Genomic DNA, 21,249 nt, shown 5'->3' on the forward strand with positions numbered 1-21,249 from the left:
TAAGAAGATAATCATCTGTGTTTTCAGGGTTAATGGAAGAAAATGCTAGTTGATCACCATGATGTGAGTATAAATCAGAACACATATTTGAAGACAGGTATAATAATACACAAAGTTAAATAAATTGGCAAGGGCCTGGAGGCAACTTGTGCATGTATGTTTAAAACAAAACTTATCTGTACATGTTGCACCCATACATGCCTAAGTCAAGTTATCTGTGGAACAAGTTATCTGAGACTCTGACCTTGCCCGCTGCTGGGACGTTTAACATTACTTTTAACCTGGGTTTTGATTTCCTCCAAACCAGGTCTTTCGTTGGGGTTAAATAAGATCTGTTAGCATTCCACATCCTTATAAAGATTGCTTTTGTTATTTTTTTTCTTAAGCAATCATATTTTTCTTTGTGTAACCTGATTGTATTTACTATATAAGCTGCCTCCTTCTGGGGGACAAACTGAGCACTTTCGTCTCAGCATAGACGTTCCCCAATTTGCAAATTGTCTCCTTATGATAAAGAAATGGTCTCACTTTTCTAAATTCTTAAAATTTGTCTTCTACTTGACAACATCAAAAGCTGTAAATTATACTATTCTATTTCTAGGAATATCTCCTCGGGAAACTTGTGGGTTTATGCAAAATTTTATCTAAAATGATTTTCATCCTAATATTATATTAGCAAATAATTGAACTAAACCAAATATTCAGGTATATGAGATTGATCCAATGTATCATGAAAGAACAACTCCAGGAGTTACAAATGGAAGTTTTACACCAACATTCATAATAATGGTTACACAACTACTTGGATTATGGGTGATTTACTTTTCTTCTTCTTGCTTATCACTATTTTCTAAATTTTGTGTGTTTTATTTTTAATGAGATAAAAAATACAATGACTTATAAAATGCTTATTTTTATTAGTTCATAACACTCCTTTAATTTCTGTGTAACAAAATAATGTTAAAGATAAGATTTATCCATACCACACCTTCATATGATAGAAGAAAATTTCTCTCCAAGTAAATATATATTTTTAATGGAGGGCTGTCTTCTGTTGTTGAGACTAATGGCAGATCTGCAGGCAACCGGAGTGGTCTTTTGATTGTGTGATGATTGGGTCATACAATAATTCCATGCACCAATTTAAAGACATTTTGCTGTTGAGTTGACAAATTCTCTGCATGAAATCTTCTGGCTATTAATTATGTTGGAGGCTAGCCTACTCTGAGAGGGGATTCGCTTGTCATACAAGCCCACATTCTATATACTAATAACTGCTGCAGGCACTTGCCTGGGAGATGGCAAAGTCATACGAATGAGCTTCTATTCTCTACAATTCCTAATGACTTTTCTCCATGTTCAGGCTCTCACTTCCCACCCTCATCCTCGAGCCACAAATGTTAGCAGTAATCAGGTGTGAAGGGATGAATGCACACTGCAGGCTGCCACTGAGTGATTGCAGCATTTAGACAGGATAATAATGCTTGGGAATAGTCAGGATGAGAGAAAAATCCTATGATGTTTTTCTTTTAAAATGTGTATATAATATTTAAAAAAAAATCAGTAATGCATAATTTTTTCTTCACCCTCAGTCAGAATGTCCATTTCTAAGGTCATCTAAGGTGAGCTGTTTAATTCAGCCAATCTTTAAACCTTCCATGTCTAGTAGACCCTTTGGCGATGTAATTCTCAAGACTGTCATGTTCAGCAATTGTACTGGACAGCCCCTTATTAGAGAAGGGCTTTTCCCTGATTAATCACAATCAGTTCCCATGTTCTGAAGAGCACTGGAAATCTGTGGAACTAGTTTTCAGAGACACTCAAGCCAGATGTTCTTATCAGAAGTGGTGCTTTTTATACTCACAAAATTAGGACCTGAATTTCATTGCATTATTGTTCCATGAAACCAAGCTCTCATGCTATCAATTTAAAGTCTATAAAGCACATGTAATCTTTGTTCTATTTGCATCCCCAATGAAATACATTTTAGCCTTAATTTTATAGAGTTTATGTCTCTGTAGTTTATGCATTAGTGTGCTAGATTTTTTTAAACAAAACAATTACTTTCTTGGTTAATAAAACTATAAATTTTAAGATTAAATGTTTTATTGAAGCCAAAATGTAATTTAGAATCTAAATTGAAACCACCAAAAAAGCTTTGAATTTTCAACATGAGAATTTTGAGATTTTATTGTGGGATGAGTCTATGATATAGATCTAATATAATGTCAGTTCTAGCATTATAATGACCAATCAGCTTCATTCCAAAATACACAATGCCAGTATTTAATACTGACAATATTAGTATTTAGAAGCTATAACAAATTGGGCAATTTATAATCATACTTGTTTCTATCATGTACATGCAGCTTAAAGTAGTGTTTATGGGGCCCAACACTTAGAAGACAAAAAATACTTAAAATATTGATTTCATTGCCTCTCACTGGCCAAATTTAGAAGAAAAAAAGCACTTGAAAATGAAGTATATTTTTGTTTGTTTGATTGTTTTGTTATTGTATATATTTTTTGTTATTAAAAATTTTATTAGGTGGTATAAACATATGCTTCAAATATCCAAAATTATAATTAGGTGTATAATTGAAAATTCTCTCTTCCACTCTTGTCCCTGTATACTTGGTTACCTGCCTTTCCAAAATTTAACCATTATTACTAGTTTGCTAGAGATTCCTTGAGAGTTCATACATGAGCTAATGTGTGTAAAAATATTTTCCCCATTTATTACTGAATGGTAGAGTACATCACTCATCCTTGTGCTCCTTTTTATTTTCACTGAACAATGCATCTTGGGCATATTTTCACAAAAAGAGCATTCTCAATTTCTCAATTTTTATTCCTGCATAATATTCACATATATATTCACATACATTTTGGTAGTGAATTGTTGAATTTCTTTTTTTCAATTCTTCAGCTTCAACAAACTCTGCCACCATTAGTAACATTATACACATATTATTTCACTTGTGTTTGAGAGTATCTGTAGCATAAATACCAACACATGGAATTGTTCATTCAAAGTGTATATGTATTTGAAAATTTGGTAGTTATTTTTGGCATTACAGTAGAGTTTGTGCCAATACACCCTCCTAATAAGAGTATATAAGTGTTTTTTCGCTACAGTGTCTCACTATGTGTATTGTCAAAATTCTAGATCTTAGTAAAGGCAGATCATAGATATATGTGGTATGTTCCTGAATTTCTTGGTTAAATAGCATTCTGCGTGTTATTCTCCAAACTTTATTTGTCCTGCTGGAAATTTTGTGCTTCTCTGGGGAGTTATAATTTAAACCAAGCAGAGGAAGCAAATATAAATAGACTTGTAGAGACTCAAGATTCAAAGCTCTGGTTTTTTGCTTTTCTCTTCCATTGTATACCAGGAATGTGCCACTTTCCCATCAGTAACAGTGGTCTACTGCAGAAATTATTCTTAAGTTTAGGAAGACAATAAATATTCCCCTGGAGATTTTATAAGGCTCTTTGGAGCAGGAGGTGGCAGAGCATGCAATTAGGATTGTCTCCATCACTAATTAATACAGCCTTCCTAAGGTTAAGAACAAATGTGACTATCTACTTAGGACCATCACTGTCTGTGAAACTAATTTGTTATAAAGAATAGCCATTTATCCACATAGCACCTTGAAGGCAGGCTGGTCAGTGTGAGCAATAATATATTGGAGAAACTGACAGAAATGAAGCTACTGACACTATGGATATCAATCAACATAAGAAAAAAAAGTGATTTTCATGAAATTGGAATTTTCTTCACTGAATCACCTTCATTGATGAGAAATTTGGAAGCCACACGTAAGTTACTGTATAATGGTAGTATTGAAAGAATGGCTTACCAAGTGTCCTAGTTTGCTAATGCTGCGGAATGCAAAACACCAGAGATGGATTGGCTTTTATTAAAAGGGGGTTTATTTGGCTACACAGTTACAGTCTTAAGGCCATAAAGTGTCCAAGGTAACACATCAGTAATCGGGTACCTTCACTGGGGGATGGCCAATGGCATCCGGAAAACCTCTGTTAGCTGGGAAGGCACGTGGCTGGCGTCTGCTCCAAACTTCTGGTTTCAAAATGGCTTTCTCCCAGGACGTTCCTCTCTAGCAAGCTTGCTCCTCTTCAAAACGTCACTCACAGCTGCACTGAGTCCCTTCTCTTTGAGTCAGCTCATTTATATGGCTCCACTGATCAAGGCCCACCCTGAATGGGCGGGGCCATGCCTCCATGGGAATATCTCATCAGAGTCATCACCCACAGCTAGGTGGGGCACATTCCAAGCAAATCTAATCAGCACCAAAATGTCTGCCCCACAAGACTACATCAAAGATAATGGCATTTGGGGGACACAATACATTCAAACTGACACAAACCTAGAATGTTTTAGCAGAGCAGAAAACACAGCGTGTTTGTTTATTTTAATTATTTATTTATTTTTTTTAATGATACTGACATGGATTTTAATCCCAGGTCTGCCATTTGCTTCTCCTACATGTCCCTGAACAAGAAATGTAAACTCTTGGGATTCAGTTCTTCATCTCTAAGATGAAGCTACTAACAGCCACATTACAGAATACTCATAATGACGTTAGAAATAAAACTTCCTTTTGTAGTGTCCTGAGATCCAAAGATGAAGAATCAAAGCAAGGAACCTATTCTAGCAACTGCCATACCAGGCAGATTTGGCAGGATCCATCTATTGCCCCCTGACTGACAGGCTGTTCAAACGGAGGATGAGCAGGTTTTGTCTCTCCTTCTGGGGTACCATGGAAACCCCCATCCACAGCCATATTAATACAATCTTGTAAAAAATTAACAATATCAACACCCGTTTTCATTTGTAAAATAACTGACTGGATTTATTATTCCCCAGGAAGCCCGTTCAGATGCAGGCATCCCTTCTCTGGTAATGCAGGCTTAACTGGGCTGGTCCAAGATCCCCAAAGTTCTTCTCCCTCACCTTCTAAGGTCTCCTTAACTGTTTTCACACATTGTAAAAATGTCTCTCATGAGCTCAGACCCAGGAGCATACTGACTCTGACTCAGGTTTATAGTGAGAATGAATTTTGATTTTCCTAGAAGTACTGAGACGGATTTACAAAACCTTATCTTAACTCTTAAGTAAATACCATGCATTTTTAGCCTTATTCCCAATCGCCCAAGGCTAAGGAAATTAAATATCAAAATTGTATTTAACTGACATTAAGGCTGCAAAACATGTCAGCACATGGTAGCAAATTTGTTAAACTGAGTTAGCTCTTTCTTTTTTTAAATCACATTTAAGGGTATGAATGCAACATGTAACACATTGGCTTTTCCATTTTCCTTAACCTTAATAGATTCAGTATTATTTAGAAGTTTCTTTATATAATTGTACATTAGGTGTTCAATGAAATCGTATAGAAATTGGTAGAATGTCATACAAAGAATAATATATAAAAGTGTCTCAGAAAATAGAATATACCTGAAGTAAAACAGTACCTGTGATAAAGAGATGTGCATACCTGAGAAGCCTGAGCAGCAAGAAGCAAGATTAGAGTTGCTTCCAAATTCAAGATTATCCTTATTTCGAGATGCCTTCAGCTTTGAGCTAACAAGAAAAGATAACAGTATTTAACAGTATGATGGCATAAAAATTATGTAACATATTTAAAAGAATTCCTACTAAAAGTCCCAAGACTTAATATTTTGTGTGCCTCTCCTTGGTGTATTGAAAAACAAAACTTTTATTAAAATCTTATTTTAATGAGGATTTTCTGGATGTATAAATGGTAAAAAGTGCACCAGTGTATGCATGGTCCCTATTTCCCCTATTTGAGATTCTCAGTGTCTTCAGAGCCCATCTCTAACTTTGAGTCAATTATCTGTATCACAAGTGGCTTCATTAATTAAAAAAAAAGTTTCTGCTACTGTGTTCCTGGCTGTATGCCCAAAGAAAACTCTTCTTTCCTTGGATTCCCTCGTGGTATGTACTTAATCAAATTAACTCCAAATAGAAAAAGTGATACACAGATCAAAAGAAAATGTTGAAACTATAAATTACCTGCACATCTCTTAGGAAAGAATTACCTCACCTTACATTAATTGTAGAAGAGTTTGTGTTTTTTTTCCTGTATACCCATTTTAAATAGCCCCACTGTAACTTTCATAGCATAGGAGGAAGATAATATGAAAAAAGATTCACAAGACTGTCAACTGGTTTCTGATTTTCTCTGAGGAGTGGTAGTCAGAACATGAGATAATTTGGGAAATGGCAAAAAATATATACTGCCCTGTATTACAGATTTGACAATATATTTACAGGATATCATGTGATTATATTGTACTTTCATCATGATGAAATTAATTGATGTAGTCTTAATTTATTTTGGGGAGGAACAGCAAATATTATGAGCTTAAGTTTTAGGATGAGTTTATTAATGACAATTTTTGTATTGATATCATTTTTATACGAAATGTGTTAATGATGTTGGTACATTTTTCCTAGTCAGGTATGCACATTCCCAGCCTACCTCTACTATTGACATTAATTGGCTAGAATTTTGGCAGTCACAGTAAGGCAAAAAATGACTACTGGACACAGAAACTAAACACAGTATTTACCTGAAGTTTAGGGTTGACACCTCCTGAGTTGGGAATCCATGCTACCATTGCATTTGCTTCCAGTAGGTGCCAAGAAATAAGGATTTGGAGTTTCTAAGCTTGAATTTAAAATTGTCTCTAGGTATTATATTCTAAAGCCATGTTCTTGGGGTGGTGGGAGGCATCTCCCACCAACTCTGTTCTTCGCCTTAGCTTTGCAGTGAGTGATGCTGGTGGACTCTGCACTCCCCCCACCCTTAGGGGTTGCTGCCTCTCACTCCCATCCCCAGGGGCCTTGGCCAACCTGCTACTTTGAAAGCCAGATCTTGGGGACAGACCATCCATTCTGGAGCCTCACAGGATGGATTAATGACCCTGAGAAAGCCAATGACAGAATCTATTTTCTTTGTAAAAATGTAGATTGAAAATTCATGTGTATTTTCCTATGTGCTGCAGCTCATCTTTGGAAATAAATATAAGTATCTGGAAAAAAAATTATCAAATATTGGTTTCTCTACATAACAACCAGAACTAACATTTTCAGTGAAAAGAGAATCATACAACTTCATCATTATCTTACATGCTTTTTTGAAATTTGAATATTCTCTGATGTAGAATTAAGTGCCATTGTTACTAATTTACAAAAAAAAATTATGCTAATAGCATGGTCCCTGCTCCCCTAGACACAAATTCTCATATGGCTTGGAAAATTGACACACACTGTCAAAATTGTGGACAGTTTTAAGAAGAACCATACAGGTGACTGGTCTCCACAGACTTAGATTTTACCCTCTAGGAGATGTTGTTCTAACACTGGGATACTTCACATGGACAAGAATTTCCCTCACCTTCATCTTTATCCACAAGGTAGAGAACTGAGCTTCAAGTTTAAATCAGGGACACAAGAATGACCTCCTGTTGTTTGCAAAATGTAGGAAGCTGAGTTTTCTGATGGCATAAGTGTGGTGTCAGATTCTCTCTTGCTATTTGTAGTGATTAGTCTTTCTTCATTTTAAGAATGGTTTAAAGTACATTTTGGGGGGAGGTGCCCCACGAAGCTGGGCTAAGAATGATCAAGGTGGGTGCCAGAGCAATGGAAACCTAGCAAACCTCTAGGGTTGGCTATGGAGGTTTCTACATTTGACTTTCTCACTCGAGTAAGAAACGACATAAGAACTTATGGCAAAACTCTAGTCAGTAAGGTGGAAGAATGTACATATGTAGGTACACTTTTGAATTCAACTCCAGTCTCTTAACAGCTGTGTGAACGGAGACAAGTCATTTAACTCCTCCAAAACTTCACTTTCCCAACCTGTGTAATGGAGATAGATACCTCATGATTTTGTTATGGAATGAAGTGTATAAAGAATAGTACCTGTCAATGTGCAGTGCTCAATATATCATAGCCAACATTATTAGTTGTGAAGAGAAAGGAGGAATGTATCTGGCACAACATTTCCTCTCCTCAATACCCTATAGCTCACAATACTTAATTGTGGTTGCCTGCAAATAAATGGTTAAAGGTCTCTAATAGGGGAGAAGCAACTTCATTTCACCACTCTCATATGAAATAGAGAATTATGATAATCAAATCCTAGGAATGTATAATGCATACATGTCCAAATCACAATTTTAAATTTAAAACTTATAGTAATCATAAATAATAATCTGTTAAAATCTATTACAATCATATACTCCTATGTCATTTTTACTGAATTATCTCTACTCAGGTATAACAAAAAACATGAAGACATTAATAGTTGAGACTTCTTTGTCTGCCCATAAATATTGTAAACCATGCAGTGAATTTTATCCTATATATATTGAAATATATATATATTTTTATATGGCTTATTAAGCTTAAATATGATAAATTCATTTATTCTGTCATTTTTACTGAATTATTATCACTCAAGTGTAACATAGAACATGAAGACCATTAAGAATTGAGATTTCTTTATTGTTTGTGTCATAAATATTATAAACAATACAGTAAACTTGATTGTCTCTATATATTTATAAATATATATTTTTGTATACATGGCTTATTAGGCTTAAATATGATAATGGTACATGCTTCTTTATTTAAGAATTCATGCTTTCTTCAAGTAGTTTATTAAACTTAAATTTAGAAAGATCAATTAAAAGATTAGAAATTACATTCTGATCATTTTAATTTGGGGTGTTTAAGCTTCATAAGGCAAAATTTTCAACAAATAATATATTCTTTGATCCACCTTTAATCAATCCCATCTGGTGTAGACTATATTACTCAAATAAATAGTCCAGAGGAAAGTTGCAGAAGGAAGAACTGGGAGCTGATAATTGATGACCCCATCACAGATGGTAAGGCAGGTTATATGAAAATTTTTCTACAATGTTTAGAATGCCAGCAGATGAAAAATGCTTAATAAGACTGATTTGTTTCAATATCATGGAACCATATACATGCTTTTTAACACTCATATTTTCACTAAAAAAGCAAACTACATTCCCAACAAATTTATATTGATTTATTAATAAATGGTATATGTGCACTACTACTGTATCAATATATTACGTAAATTAACAATTATAAAAAGAAAGTAACTAAAAGTATATAAGAAATCAAACACAAATAGAAGTCTTAATAATTTCCTCAACTACCCCAGTGGACGCACACAACTTGGATACTGGTCATTTGGTAATAAATTTTTAATTTGCTTGCTCTCTGTAAACATCTCCCTAAATTCCAAAAATCTGTAATGTATTTAAAAGAAAATGAAATTAGGATTTTATGCTTCCCCATAAATATATAAATGACTATTCAAGCTTACCCAGAAAAGAAAACAAAATTAAAATTATCATTTGGCAAGTTTTTTTGTAAATACAGGATTTTTTTTCAATAGGCAAGTTTCAATGGGATTAAATGTGCTCTCATTAATTTTTCAAAGGCTATACCAAAATAGTCTTTATGCATTTATTTTCCCTACATGCCTTTAAAAACATACCCGTCTATGTGATTTGATGGTGATTGCAACTTATGAATTTACATACTATTATTTGTAAATGGTTTTCAACAATATTTTTATTAATTACATATTTATTGGTGACAGGATAAAAACAAAATTAATAAACAGGTACAAATTGGTAAACGATTACCATCATTGGAATACAGATACATGAAATAGAAGTGGACAGCTTTGGATGAGTTTTTATTTCTGCTTGTAGATAATCTGTGCTTTAATGTAATAGATCTAATAAGTTTTCAAAATGGCTTGGCCTTTCACTCATGATTCATCTGTATTTCAGATGTCAGCAATCAGGAACTGTTGGAGATTAGGGCAATCAATTCAAGGAATGCGATGGACAAGAGTGTACTTACCAAAAAGGTGGTATTGATTTAATTATAAATAGCTGAAAAATTGTTTAATATCATTCAAGTCTTGGTGGCTTTATTTCTACAGGCTGCTAATGCAGTGTTTTTGTTGCATACCAAAAGGTATCTCACATTTATCAGGAAATCACTCCACATTTCAGGAATGAGAAACTGTGTTGGCAAAATACAAGAGCTACCTCTTAAATGCTTGTGAATGCAGTCTATTAGGGTGAAGAATGATTCCTCGAAATGACAAAACCCATGTTGCCTGTCTTAAATCTGAAGTTAAGTGACATTGTTTATTTTGCATGGTATTTTTCCTTTATATTACTCCCTAATGTTGCCACAAAAATGATACTGTTGTATGATGAAAGAACAAGAAGGAAAAATAAAACTTTCAATGTGTTGGATTTTCTGATTGATAGGAAATGCAATTGGAAATGAGATTGTTTCAAGGTAAGGACTGTACCTGGAATGTCGTCATATTGGCCATGCTTTTTTAACATATTAAGTTCTACCACTTTCTTGTATGAATAATTCCCCAGTGGAAATACCAGATTAGTCACAGATGTTTAACCCATTTTCTCCCTTTTCAAGGACACTTGAGAAAGAAAGACTTAACCTGGTCAAATCTACTTACAAGCAAACCTCCCAATAAATACACATTATGCATTTATTTATATGTGTTATGTACTAGCTGAAAGATAATGGACAGCTCATACCTGTGAAATGCTTTTATCAGGATGTACCTGGTGATTTAACACGGTAATAAACTATGTTTATGATGTTTATTAAAAAGGAGCCTAGAGTTTATGAATTATGGAGCAGCGATCACTGGAAAATGTCACCTAAATTATGTGATTAATGGAATATTTTAAAAAAAGATATTCTGTAGCTGAATGGCTCCGTCTCTTGAAACAATGATCCACATGCATTGCTTATATATCACATACAAAATCTGAACCAAAATGTGTCCTAATGTGGGAGAGAAATTACACTAGGGGAATGATAATAACAGTGTCAAACCTCCAGGGGAAGGGAGCTTGGCCTGTGTCTTGCTATGGCCTCTGCGCTTTGAATCACTAATAAACTTGATTATGTGTAAGAGCTGTCATTTGTGCTAAGGGTGATTTGGCAATTTGGCCCTTTGTTTCACCAGCCAACATTGTCTCTCCTCTTCCTAATATGCCACAAAACATATATTGTGTACATGTACTCTATATTTTATTCAGTCTGTTCTAATGTATTGGCTATTTTGCATTGTCTTCCTATTGGTGAATTTGCAGATCTGTTTCCCCATCTATATTTGTACCTCTTTAGAATGCAGGCAAGCATGTAGTGGGTGCTCAAATGTCACATATAGATTGATAGAATTTCAAGAAGGTGAATGAAACCACCTATGTAGATCTCTCAGAAGTGATTTAGATGTCATGAACCTGCATGAGCATGTGATAGTAAGAAATGTGATGAGATGGACAGCAAAACTCATGTTCTTAAATCTGAGAGGAAGGAAATGCTGACCCACAAATCCCCAGTACAGATCCTAGTTATTTATAAAGGGAGAAAGGTCAGCTCAATGATTAACAGTCTAGGTTATTTGTTTTCTCTTCCAATCTTTAGTGTTGCTGGGGGCAACAAATTGGAAGTATTGGTCAGGGTTTCCTCAAAGACAATTCAGTGGGAGCAAAAGGCAGAGCAAGGGGAAAGAAGGAAGCAAATGAACAAATAATAAGTAGGAGAACCAACCAATCTGGTGCCATTAAATATAGGTATAAACAGATAAAAATCTTTTTAAACCCTTTGAAGATGTGACTACATTATGCAGAGTTTACTTTCAAAATGATAAACCTGTGCAATGAAGCATAGTTAAAGCTTTATCATGTAACTATCTAGAGATAGCAAAAAAACTGAACTACAAAAAAGTGTACAATATTTTGCAAAAATTTCATCAAATCAAGAGCTGTGTTAGTAGTTACTACATTCTATGGCAAATGTCTGTTTGTATAATTTTCTGCCATATATTGTCAGCTCTTTGGCAGCATCTTTCCAGTTATTTATCATGTGGGTATGTAGCACAGTGTTTACTCAATAAGTATTTTAGGAATAAGTAGAAAAGTGTAAGACACTTAATTTATGCTGACCAGCCCATTTTATAATAATGCCTGACAAATGAGTTATTATACTACCACACAGAATATTTAAATTAGAAACAGGTTTCCAAAAGCTTAGTCTATGGGTTTTTTTTTTTTTTTTTTAAGTTACTCGTGAAGACTTGTGGGGGCAAGTAAGCTTGGGAAACTTAAATATATGTTATTACTGCAACATTCTCAGAAATTGTTAGTATATTGACCTTCATAATGTGAACTGTTTCACAGCCTTATTTATGTTAGGGATTCTCTTGGAACTCTTGTCCTCTTGTTCCAAAGTTGGAAATTCTGGTTCAGCAAAAGTAGACTATGCAAAAAACAGAAGACTTTTTTAAGGGTTCTTTTTCTGAACCGCATGCAGATTGATTATTCCTTGCCATTTGCAGCTGTGCTTTTAAAGGGTGGTGATTCTAAGAGTGGGAGAGAGAGAGTGCTGGAACCCGAGATATTAGTACAGCAATGGAAAAGCATTTGCAGTAGAAACCCAATTGAACATATCACACATAAATACAGTTTATTTTAAGAAATATCATTCCTTTTGGATCTTTGGTGATTTATTTATTATCATTAATCCAAAAATGTATGAAATTTAAAGTTTTTAGGGATAAATTTTTAAAATATTCAGCCTGGGAGGTTAGTATTGAATTACCACCGATTATTTTACATAATTTTTCACTGTCTCCATAAAATTGAGGCTTTTAATTTTTGTTTGACACCCACTATTTCTTGTCATCTCCTGTAATGTAGAATTTATAAAATTTAGTATCAGTGATTTAATTTTTTAAAAAGTCAGAAAAGAGTGATCACACTCCAAGTATTCTGTGCTATGGTTTAGATTTTAAAGGCAAAATGAGACAATAAGAAATGTGTAGAGTAGAACTGGAGGCAAGAAATAATATTTTCTTATTCCACATATTTTTCTTGTAATACTCTCCTTCCCATTTCAAGCCAAATTGAAATGAACACTAGATTTTTTAATGTGGTCTAGCATAATATATTCTAGCTATGTTCTAGCTTCTTAGAGTATAAAGAGAATACTGAAATTTTTACAGTGAAAAATAGTACCTTATAGGAAATGATGCAGAGTTTTAGAAATGAAGAAAAGCCAAGTTTTATAATTCATTTGTACTTTATTGCAACAATATTATTTATTGAAAACCAAGATTGCAGTCACCATATAGAAAATAAGATGAAACAAGATCTCTGTAATATGAGCACAAATTTTAAACTATACAGCTAACTTTTTAATCCAAAACATTACAAACTGCATGCTAGGGAAAAGACAGTTATTAATTTAAAAGGAAAAAAAATGAATTAGAATACTATAACCTCTAACATCTGTACCTCGTAGACATACTATCTACCTTTTTGAGTGAATTCTCGAAGTCAGAATACATGGTGTATCTCTGTGCATAAATGATCACATCAATTACACAACATTAGTATATTATTAGCCAAAAATCTATTTTAGCACCCAACACTAAACTTAGTACATAGCAGATATTTAATAAAAGATAGAAGAAGCTTTGCTGAGCATTGGCTCTGCTGGGAGCTGTTCACTAAAAGCTTAAAATCTAGTTAACAAATTAAAACACTTATAAAACAATAAGCAATAAGAATATTAAGTAGTACAACACTATCTGAAAGATTGTATGACTCTTTCTGAAAAAATGGATAGCTATATGACAAGAAACATGGAAATTTCAATAAGCAGGTAGTACTGGGGACAAAGTTGTGTCAAAAATGAAAATGTTGAGACTGTTACTAGTGTTTATGTTTATTAGAATTTGTTCATAACTGTGTAGGTTCATTGTAAAAATGTTACCCTAACAAGCCCTGGGGAAAGTGGTTCATTAACCACTGATTGATTAGTTAATCCATCTTCTGCTGTTTTATATAGTCAATTAAATATTTTATATCACAAATTATATATCTAACAAGTAGACCAACATTTTTGTCGGCCAGGATGTTCTTATTTCAATAGAATGGCTATTCTGGGAAATTTAATACAATTAGGGAGCAACTTGGTAAGTCACAGAAGGATGGAGCCTTTTAGAAAGAAAGAAGCTTGTTCACGCCAAATGAAAATTCTTATTAAGGTTGTCTGGGTTTTCTGGGTCCTCTATTTCTGAGTATACTCTCTGAAACCTGGTTTGTTTCAAATCTCCAAGTTATTCTTTCTTTCTTCTGATTGTCCCATTGGGCCCATTTTTGCTTCAGGAGGAGATCCTCTACTAGGCACTAATCTTTCTTTTAACATCCTTTAAGTTCATGAAACTCTCTCTACAGGAAAAAATATACTCAAGGGAGGTGGTTCTTGGTTTAGTAACTTACAGATGGAGCATGAGAAAGGAATTAGGAAAAAGTAATAAAGTTAAGAGTTTTTAAGTGCTTGATTAGACTCAGTACCACATTCAATGACTGTTTCTCTCCTTATTGATGTATTTATCAAAAGCTGTTCAGAAACATGGGAGCTGAAGTTTTAGTAAATATATTTTAGAATTTCAAGGTGATGCCTGAATATTTTTTTCAATTCCTGTCTTTTACTGTAATTGTGTTAGCTGGTAACATGTTAACAACATCAATAATAATTAAGCTTTATGTCTAACAATAGTAATGTTTTCATGTTTATGGGATTTTATAGGTTATGAAGAACTTTCAAATAATTGTTTTATTTGATGCTCACAGAAATCTGTGAGCTAATTATTTTACAGATGAAACTTGTACACCCCAGAGAGATTTACTGTCACAAAACCTAAAGGGTTGTATAACTAGGACTAGAGACAGGTATTCTGACTGTGAATATTATGATTCTCAATATGCTCTCTAGCAGGACATAAGTCAAATGTTCCATAGAGCTAAAGCTGATATTAAGACACTACTTCAACTCCTATCATGATTTTATCTGATACCCCTTGTGCTGGTGTGAAGCTATTATGTACCCCCACAAAAGGCCATGTTCTTTATATCCATTCCTGCGGGTGCAGACCTACTGTCAGTGGCACCTTTTGGTAGGTTATTGCAATTGAAATGTGACCCACCCCATTCAAGGTGGGCTTTAATCCTTTTACTGGAGTCCTTTATGAGAGGATGGAAGGCAGAAAAAGCCCAGAGAGCTGAGAGAGAGAAAAAGCCCCCAAAGATGCTAAGAGAAGACCCACAGAGGAAGCCACTGGAGCCAGAAGCTGAAAGCAACGAAACCTGGGAGAGAAGGACCAGCAGACGCTGGCCATGTGCCTTCCCATGTGACAGAGATGCCCCAGATGGCCACAGCCTGTCTTCAGGGTCCAGGTGTCTTCCTGTTGATGCCTTGAGTTGGACATTTTCATTACCTAATAATTCTAAGTTGTAAGTTAATCATCCCCATTGTAAAAGCCAACTCATTTCTGGTATATTGCATTCTAGCAGCTTTAGCAAACTGGAACAAAAAAGTCTGAAACTTTTGATCTCTGTACTTTCTCATCTGGAGAGAATTAGGAATAAATAAGAGATTGGCAACCAGGCAATGGGTTAAAAGTTGAATAATATCTGTAACTTTAGAAAACTAACAAACTTAAAATTTGTTTCTTTGTGTCTAAAATAAGCATAATTGTAATTAATTCCAGAAGTTACTAGGATTATTGAAAGAGAATTTACATGTTAGCATACTAGTTGGCAGATAGTATTATCTCAGAAAATGTTAGTTATGATATGATGATGATGATGATGGTGATGATGAGGATAATCAGCTGCTTAATTTCCTAGTCACTATGCAGGAATCAAATTTCTAGTGTTTTTTTTTTTTTTGTTATGTTATTGGCTTAATTACACTTTATCATACCTGAATACGATCTTTAATTGACTTAATCACTTATTATCTCAGTTGTTGACAAAATCTACCTTTTTCTTAACAGTAAAACATGGCGAAAACATGATCATTTACTTATAACTGGGTTGCATGGCATAAAAACTCTAGCTACATTAATGCAATGTTTAAGTCAGACTATACAAACATGGGGATTAGTAACTTACAGATGGAGCATGAGAAAGGAAGAGGAGAAGGACCAGCAGACACCAGCCATGTGCCTTCCCATGGGACATACGTGTCCCGATGTCCACATCCTATCTTCAGAGTCCAGGTGTCTTCCTGTTGATGCCTTGAGTTGGACATTTTCATGGCCTAAGCACTGTAAATTATAAGTTAATAAATTCCCATTGTAAAAGCCAACCAGTCTCTGGTATATTGCATTTTGGCGACTTTAGCAAACCAAAACACCCCTGTACTATGTTCATTCTTTGACTTTCCAGTTTCCTCCCAAACTGCTTGCAAGTTTGCCCCACTCTGTCATGGAATATTTCATGGTGAAGATTAGCACAGAATTGAAATTTTCCTTTTTGCTATGGAGATAAGCTGAAGAAATGGACAGTGAGACATCCTGGTTGGTTCTTAAAATCCAAATAGACTTCTGATGATAAATGAACATTGCATTGGTTGCCTCCCTTTCAATTTTATCCTGAATTTCCTGAATTCAATGGAAGGACCCTTACCCCAGCTCATAGACTAAGTCTGGATTGATATGAATCAATCATGCATTCCACACTAATCTAATACTCTTGTTCAGGACCTGAATTAGACATTTTAAGGATAATTCCATTCAGTTCCTAACCTTTGAGTGAGCTATTGGTCAAGTAAATGCTTTTACTTTTCTTAAGGATTTGAATCTGGAAGCATGTTATCCTGGAAGAACTTCTCAGTTCTGTGAGCCAATAATTTTCTTAATTGTTTAAACTGTATTGAGAACTTATATTTTTTAACATTTTAACCAAACTCTCCCTAATTGATACAGCAGGGTATAGCAAAAAGCATTTGGTTATCCTCATAACGTCAAAATAAGCCCACAAATCTTGGCAGAGTGACAACTTCTATCCTCTTTTAATAAACATTTGTGATCGATTACATCACAGTGAATTAAGCAACTGCCATTATTACTCACATCTCTTTACATTCACCTTGCTGATTTAGAAAAAAATGTTAATCAATTCAAGTTTTCATCTTTCTTTTTAAGAAAGCAGTCACTGATTAAGTGATATCCCTCAAAGAGGAAACTTTCACAGAATCCTTTTTATTGTACTGTACTCTTTTTTAATACTAATATTTTATCAATACACTCTCATCATGATGTATATATTTCCTAACTAAATTGCTTTCTTTTCCTTTAATCAGTGTAGTCTACTAGTCAGAAGAATATTGACATTTTTGTTTGAAGAGGAGGTAAGATCACTGAATTTGCCTGACATGTATGTGATCTATATTCTACACTCCTACAGTTAGGTCTGAAAAATTTATAGTGGATCTATCATATCTGGATAGATCCTCTCATCTATCAGTGTCACAGTAATTATTTGTTTAATGCTTTAGATTTTTTTCTCACTAGACTAAAACCTGTGAAAGCATCAGGGTAAAAAATATTCTTGTAAGACATAATTGCATATTCATATGTAGGTAGCATAGCATAACACAGGTAGAAGTGTACTATTTTTGGTGTTTAAAAATATGTATAATATGGAAACAGGTGCATCCTAAAAGACAGACCCTCTGTTCCATAATCTGGGCTATAAAGGTATAAACTGCATTAGAAGCGGGGAGGATTATTGAGTGGTTGCATCCAGCACTGGGACCAGAGACATGTGCAAGGACTAAGGAGATAATGCAATGCTTTTCCTGGAAAATTCTGAACAGGGTATGTGGAGCCATATCCTGTGTAGTCAAAGGGTAATTGTTGAAGAATTCCCTGAAGCCTCAACTGGCAACAAAGCAAGAGACCCACAGTGTACTTAATATATTCACAGTAGCCTGGAACTTTTTTTTCCCACCTTAAAAAGGACACAGTTTTTGTCAATTACACAATTCTGAGCACTCTAGAAAATGTGTGTCTTTATTTTCTTATTTATTTACGTTTGTGTGTATATATATATTTTTTCCTGTGTTTTTAAGTAATGTTTCCAGTAGTAAAACACAACAAAATAAAAACCCAAGCAAGCACATAAAAACTTGAAAAAGAGTGAAGTGTTTAAAGAGGAAAAATAATTGCTTATAATCCTTCTACTCAGAAATGTGTACTGTTAATTTTGAATTTTGTATCCTTTCAGGAATATTTCTCTCTTTACCTATATAGGAATAAGAAGAATTTTCTGTAGGCGTATTTCTTTTAAGGAAACAAAATGGAATAATATTGCATATAGAATTCTGTATCCCACTTTATCCAACTTATATATAATACATTTTTTCTATTTATTTTATGTATTACACAATTTACTTAAAATGCCCCAGGAATATAATGAAATTTATCTCCAATTTTTTTTGTCCTGTGGATATAACTCTATTTAACTTAAGGAATATCATAAGATTAATAGGCAGTTTTGAATTTTATTACATCATAAATAATACCTTAATGTTATCTTGGTAATACCTTAATGCACATACAATTTTCTGCACATTCCTACTTAGTTCCCAAGGATAAGTTCCTGGAAATAATGTCTTGGTCAAAGGTATGACCATTTTTGTGGTTCTTTGAAATTAAATTGTGAAATAACCTCCAAAGAGTCTTAACTAATATATGCTTCTATCAGCTGAATAGAAAAGTATCCATTCATTGTGCCTTTGGAAATATTAAGTATTGGTTAACAAATATTTGACAACTTGATGGATAAAATCTCTCTTTTAAAAATAATGTGCATTTATTTGATTACCAGTTGGGCTGAAATTGCTCATTTTTTTTAAGTGGAGTACTTCTCTCCAGTCTAGCTAGGAACTGGGGTAAGTGTTCCCGTCTCAAACACCATTGTTCTTCTGGATGTCAAGGACACTTGGTGTCTGACTTTGGAGGTGGGAGCTTATGAATGTCATGGGGGGTTTTCACAAGAGGGGAATCTGATTGGATATAGTCTCTAAGGGAGGGATGGACCTCCTTGGTGGGCATCTCAGACATGACTTGCAAACTGCCCTCAGTGCTTCCTTTACAGGCAATCATGGTCTGTGAATCAGAACCCAGTTTCTATGTCACTCACACAGTGGCTACCACGGTTGCTCGGTAGTCTTCTGATTTGATCCCACTGTACTCCACATAGTTCTCCACTTCTCAGATCTCCTCCAATAGATCTTTTCCAGGGTTTTGCTCACATGCATTTCCTCCTAGCCCAGGCAACCCTTTTCTTGCTTGTGGTTGAGTAATTTGTGTCTTTCATTACTCTCTTTTCAGTTTAATGTATATCAGTAACTCTGCCCTGCTGCCCTCAAATCCATTTTGGATGTAAGAACAAAAGAAAATTGTGAACAGCATTGCCTTTTTTGCTCTTTCCATTTCTACTCTAATAACCCTAGAAATACTCTGTCTCTGACTAACTAGAAAAAATTCTCAAAGTAGAAAATGAACAACAGAGAATAACAGTAAGTTATATTTCTGGTTATATCATTATACCTTTATTTTTTATTTATTCATTGTCTTTTATGTAGTGGCTCTTTTTCTCTCTTGTCTGTTTTTTATATTGGAGAGAATTTAGCTAGTTTTTAGAGGGCCATGAATAGATTCTGAATTTGGCTGCCTCATATTTTGTTTGTTTTGTTTGTTTGTTTGTTTGTTTGCTTTTCGTGGCTAGATCATGTATTCTCCAAAGAAGAGAAATTGATGCAATAAGCCCAAAAGCTCTGGTTATTTAGAACTTTCCTACACCCTCTTATTCGTTACTACTGTAATCCATCAAGACCAGATCATAAACTCTAGCCGTAGGGATTCAGACAGTGTCATTCATTCACTCACAGATAGGTCAAGTACAAATGTAAAAAAAAAACATCATGGTAAATACAATTGTTGTAGTCAGTAAACTATCAAATTTATCCTCCAAAAACAATTCCATGCTTTAAATGATGTTTTATTGTTTAAAACTTACCTAAAATTCTATAGAAACAGTAAAGCCATTATATCATCTTTGGCATTTCAAAACACTAATTTTTTAAGATTCCTTTTAGCATATTTACATATATTTAGAGGCATTTCAGACCTAGGATTTATTTGTCCTTAAGTGGTCTTAGAGTTTCTTTCCTGAGGCAGGGATAGGAAATAGTTGAAGTAGAAATCATATTTTTTTTGTCATTTATGTAATTAATAAATGGATTAGTGCGATGGAGGGCTAATTTCCTCACTAATTGGAAACCAGCAGAGATACAAAGCTTAAAACTCTTAAGATGAAAATACTGTCCCAGTTTACCAGAAAAAAAAAATAGTGAGAAAAAAACCAAAATGATTCATATCAAATTTTAATTTGTAACTCGAAGCCAACTACAAATCAGTAAAAATCTTAAGACAATAGAGTAACACAAAAATAGTCTGTGTAGAAAGTTGTTTGAATTGGACTGATCAGCTTAATGAGACAGAAAATTTCAGTCCAAACTTGTGGGGTTCAAAGTCAAAGGGTAAGCTTGGTATGATTATTAGAACAATTCATACAAGCTGATTATAATTTTTCAGTTTGCATTCAGATGTTTGCAAGGGCATTGACAAAACTGGTTTTCCTAAGAAAAATGGATAAGAGTATGCATCACAGGAAAATATTAAGGAAACAAATATAAAATCTGTACTGTGATTTCATTTTAACTAGTGTTCTCACTCTATTCCAATTATGCATTTTTTCACAAACTCATAAGAAAAGAAATTGGAGAGGAAGCTCATCCTTGTTTTACTTGTCTACCCTGATGGAATATAATCTACTGAAAGTCAGTGGTAGTCTTATCTCACATACTATCATTTGTTGCTAGCACAAATTTGTGCTAAATACATTTGCGTTGTTGAATAAATTACCAGTGCATTATTTTTGTCAATCAATTGAAGGAAAAATAATCAGTTTAGTTTGACTAGATTAATTGTTTGGAATTGATTAAGTTGGATTTTAAATTCGGATCCGGGTGGAGATCAGGTGTGACACAATGGGAAATCCAGCCATAATGCATGAGAAAAGATGGTTTATTACTCACGTGAGCCAGCAGGCAGGAGCACACAAACAGAGCGAGAGGGACCGGTGAGCTGATATGGTATTGTGGTCCAGGGGTGGAGGTTAATAGATTTCCTGTGGGCATCAAAGATTGATTAGTTTAAAACAGACCTTTGCAAA

Source organism: Choloepus didactylus, chromosome 12 (genome assembly GCF_015220235.1).
Source record: "Choloepus didactylus isolate mChoDid1 chromosome 12, mChoDid1.pri, whole genome shotgun sequence".
Taxonomy (NCBI): Eukaryota; Metazoa; Chordata; class Mammalia; order Pilosa; family Megalonychidae; genus Choloepus; species Choloepus didactylus.